Consider the following 5,000-nt stretch of genomic DNA (forward strand, 5'->3'; position numbering starts at 1 on the left):
CAAACTTACAGACAGACAGACAGACAGATAGACAGACAGATAGAGAGAGAGAGAGACAGACAGACAGACAGACAGACAGACAGAAAGAAAGACAGACAGAAAGATAGACAGACAGATAGATAGATAGATAGATAGATAGATAGATAGATAGATAGATAGATAGACAGACAGGCAGAGAGAGAGGGGGAGGGACAAAATACAGACAGACAGAGAATCAGACAGACATACAGACAGACAGACAGATAGACAGACAGATAGAGAGAGAGAGAGAGACAGACAGACAGACAGACAGACAGAAAGAAAGACAGACAGAAAGATAGATAGATAGATAGATAGATAGATAGATAGATTGGTATGAGAACAGAAAAGTCACTTTGAAGGTCTCCAGGGAAAATGGCAGACAACTTACGAGATCCATTCCAGAAGTTTTTCAATTGTTTTCGGAGTGGCAATTATAACTGTCCTAGTTTATGGCAATTTTAGTATATCATTGCACTACATCAAATAAGTAGACCTGCCGACTTTCTTTTAAATTCCGAGTTGAAGGGGACGTCACTTTTAACACACCGTATAAAACACAACTTGTCATAGCTGACAAGTTTTGCCGAATGCATCGGGTAAGTAGCTGTGAAGGCCTGAATTATTCAGACTTTGTAAACTGCCCTTCTTCGGACTTTGTGTCGTCTGGGGAGGAGATAGTGGAGTGCCTAAAAAGAATTGACGAGAAAATGGAAGCAAGAAGTTATGCTGCAACGGTAGAAGAAAAAAAATGAAGACATAAGTTTAGAAGAATTAAGTAAATTTTTTTAAATACTTAAAAGGGAGCGGAACGATGTGAAAGTGTGTCCCCCACCAGCCCCAAAGAGTTTTAAAGGAGAAACAAGAAGGAACAATAATTTACAGGGCGTACTCTGTAGCAGCAAAGACAACGGAAGTCATGGCGATGGTGCAAGTTGAAAAGGCATTTAATCCAATCTGGTAAGGGATTTCCTACCTTGCTAGAGGAAAAGGGTTTGGAATGCTGGAGGTACAGTTCCGGGAGGTAGCTATCGCCAGGCTGCACTCAGGAACACCGCTGAGAAATGTTGAAGTGGTTCTTCGACCCGTGGACCTTGAGAAACGTGCTTCTAGGATAGAGGAAATACCCCCAGAAGTAGATGTAGCCTGGCTGGTAGTTGCCATACTGCTAGGCATGGAGGAGAAGGTGTTGGTCCCTCAGGGCACTAGAACACCCCACAGGAACTGGCAAGGACAAAGCCTTGATATGGTGGTACAAGTTGCAGAGGAAGATATTGAAAAGATGGTCGAGACGTTTACGATCGGAGATGCAACATTGAAAGTCAGAGTGGAAGGGAGGATTCCGCGGTTCTATAAATGTGGCCTAAAATGTGACGTTAGAGTGAATTGTCCTCCATCACTTGAGAAGGCTAAGGAGAGACAAGAGAATGAGAAAGTGGCTAGTCCTCCACTACCCGTGGAGGTTGAAGAAAAGGAGAGTGAAGTGGCACCACAGACAAAGACCAGTACTAGCGTCGAAGGAGATGGACAACGAATGGGAAACAGCTGGGAAAAAGAGAAGAGGAAAAAGAGGTACACGTTGTAAAGAACGACCCACATCCCACACCCACCCAGCTCCCACCAACACCCACTCTACCCCAACCACACTCTATAGACACCAGCCCTCTCCATACCCTACCTGACATAAACACAAGCACAAACACACAGGAGCCTCAAATTTCCCCACCTTCGCCCATGGAAAAATAAGTCATAATGTACAGTGGAAAGAGAATACAGATACATGAAATAAAGAAGGGAAGAGGGAAGAGGAAAGAACAGGGCCTCGAGATGAGCTAAGAAGGGTCAATATATTAGAATCATAGCATTTTGTAGTGTGAAGCTTGAAGTCAATAAGCATTAGAGTGAACTAGCACGTTCATCTCGCACGTTAATCTCACGAGCAGGATGTTCCGTTGATCAGATCAACTGAAACACTCACTGTTGTAACCGACGGAGCGTCAGTTTCATATATTTACACACACTCTCTCTCTCCCTCCACCCTCTCTCTCTCTCTCTCTCTCTCTCTCTCTCTCTCTCTCTCTTTCGCCATGATAGATCGCTGACCACTACACTTATATTTTTTTCTCCTTCTTTCTCTCCTTTTTTGTTTCTGTGTTCCTTTCAGTTGAAGAGCGTAACTCGAAACGTCAAAGACTTTCTCTATTCCCGAGCGTTAAACTAATACATCCATTTGTTGTTTACACCACCTGTCTTCGTCTGTTGTTTTTTCGTAAATTCTCCCATGTATATATATATATATATATATATATATATATATATACATGTGTGTGTGTGTGTTTGGGTTTAGCAGAATTAACGGAGTGACTCAAGGTCCCAGAGTTTCGTGCGTTGGCACTTACGAAGTGCCAACGCACGAAACGCTAGGAACTTGCGTCATTCTGTTATTTCTGATCAATATTAATAAAAATATACATATACTTATTTTTTGAGTTCTATTTCTCCTGTTTGCATCAACACACAAACACACATATAGTGTGCATACACAGAAATACCTTTATGCATTATACATACAAATATATATGTATGAATATTCATATTATGTGTGTGTGTGTGTGTGCGTGTGTGTGTGTGTGTGTGTGTGTGTGTGTGTATGTGTGTGTGTGTAAATGTATGTGTGTACGTTTGTATGCATGTTTAGTAATTACTCTAGGAAGATCATTTTCATATAGGGAATGCAATATTCATATTTTAATCTACCAGCCAATATGTCAAACATATTTATTCTTTCTTATTATTTTCACCGTTATTTACATTTTGCCTCCATTTTACTTTCATTTCACTATCTCTATATTGCAGTATTATTATATATTACAGTTACTGCTGTTGTTGTTGTTGTTGGTGGTGGTGGGGAGGGGGTAGTGTTTCCTGGTCTTCGGCCATCTTTGCATTTCAATTCGCATTTAACATCGATGAACATTTATTTCATGATGATGATGATGATGATGATGATGCTGCTGCTGATGATGATGATGATGATCACCACCGTGATCGTGATTATGCTGCTGCTGCTGCTGCTGCTGCTACTATTGCTGCAGCGGCTACTCCTCCTTCTGCCACTACTGCTACTGCTGTTAATGATGATGATGATGATGGCGGTGATGACAATGATGATGATAATGATGTTGTTGGTGGTGCTGTTAGCGTTGGTGGTGATGGTGATGACGACGACGACTTTGACGTTGACGACGGCGTTCATGATAATCCGCAAAATGGTGATGGTGATATAGCTTAAAATCAACTTCAGCCATCACCGAGAAAACCTACGGCTGGAGTTATTCTAGATTTGCCAATCACATGGTTTCCCTATATTCATAAAAGTTGGGAGCTCATTTTCCTTCAGTGTGTCATTCTTCATTTAAACTGTAGTTTAAGAAAATTATTATTATTATTATTATTATTATTATTATTATTATTATTATTATTATTATTATTATTATTATTATTATTATTATTATTATCATTATTATTATTATTATTATTATTATTATTATTATTATTATTATTATTATTATTATTATTTATTTATTATTATTATTATTTTTATTATTATAATAATAATAATTATTATTATTATCATTATTATTATTATTATTATTATTATTATTATTATTATTATTATTATTATTAATATTATTATCATTAATATTATTATTATTATCATTGCCTTTGCACAGCTTCTAGCGCTGGAGATGTACTAAAGTGTCAGCTGCTCACTACCACTGAACTAAGGTAACACCTCTTATTTTTCGAGCACCTTCCGGAGTATTCGAGCGGTTCCAAGCAGTGCTGTTTTCTGCAAGTGTAACACCCTTATTGCATCCGCTATTCGTTCCATGTACTTCTCAAGATTTTTCCTCACTGTTCCCAGGGCCCCGACAATTATTGGTACCACTAACACCTGTCGTATCTATCACTTTTCTTTCTTCCTTATCGCATACCTTGTTGTCAGCTGGGCATGCTATATCTGTAATCCAGCATCATTTGCTTTGTTTCTAAATTAAGAGTATGTCTGGCTTCCTATTCTCTATGTCATGGTCGCACTGAATCATAAAATCCCACAAGATCTTTGCATTTTCGACGATGCGTTCAGGTTTGTGACGGTACCAATTTTTTTGTTTGTCAAGTCCATACTTGTTGCAAAATGTCGTTATTATTATTATTATTATTATTATTATTATTATTATTATTATTATTATTATTATTATTATCATTATTATTATTATTATTATTATCTTGTTTTAACTCAGGTTCAGTTTTATTCCTGGTAGGATTTATGTGGGTAGCGGGTTACTACTTGTAACCTTAGGTATCCACAAGTTTTTAGCTGTCATTCAAGTGCTTAGAACCCTCCTGATAATCCTTGCTATCCCTAAGAGACAAACTTTCTGTAGGGGTTCGACAGGTCATTCTATTTCGATCTCCATCAGCCATTTGGATATATCTTTGCTTACTAAGGCGGCGAGTTGACAGAAACGTTACCACGCCGGAGGAAATGCTTAGTGGTATTTCGTCTATCTTTACATACTGAGTTCAAATTCCCCCGAGGTCAACTTTTCCTTTCATCCTTTTCGGGTCGATAAATTAAGTACCAGTTACGCACTGGGATCGATGTTATCGACTCAATCCCTTTGTCTGTTCTTGTTTGCCCCCTCTATGTTTAGTCCCTTGTGGGCAATAATGAAATAAGAAGCGTTAGCACGTCGGGCGAAATACTTAGCGGTATTTCGTCTGTCTTCACCTTCTGAGTTCAAATTCCACCAAAGTCGACTTTGCCTTTTAAAGAGCCAAAACATAACAGAGACTGCAGCAGCAGTAGCGGCTGTTGCAACAGCAGCAACTGAAACAGCACTTATGGCACATTATTATGATCTTAGCGGTATCATATCTATCTTGGTTACGTTATGGTGTTCAATCCAGTGAAC

This window comes from Octopus bimaculoides, chromosome 11 (genome assembly GCF_046866305.1).
Source record: "Octopus bimaculoides isolate indiv1 chromosome 11, ASM4686630v1, whole genome shotgun sequence".
Lineage (NCBI taxonomy): Eukaryota > Metazoa > Mollusca > Cephalopoda > Octopoda > Octopodidae > Octopus > Octopus bimaculoides.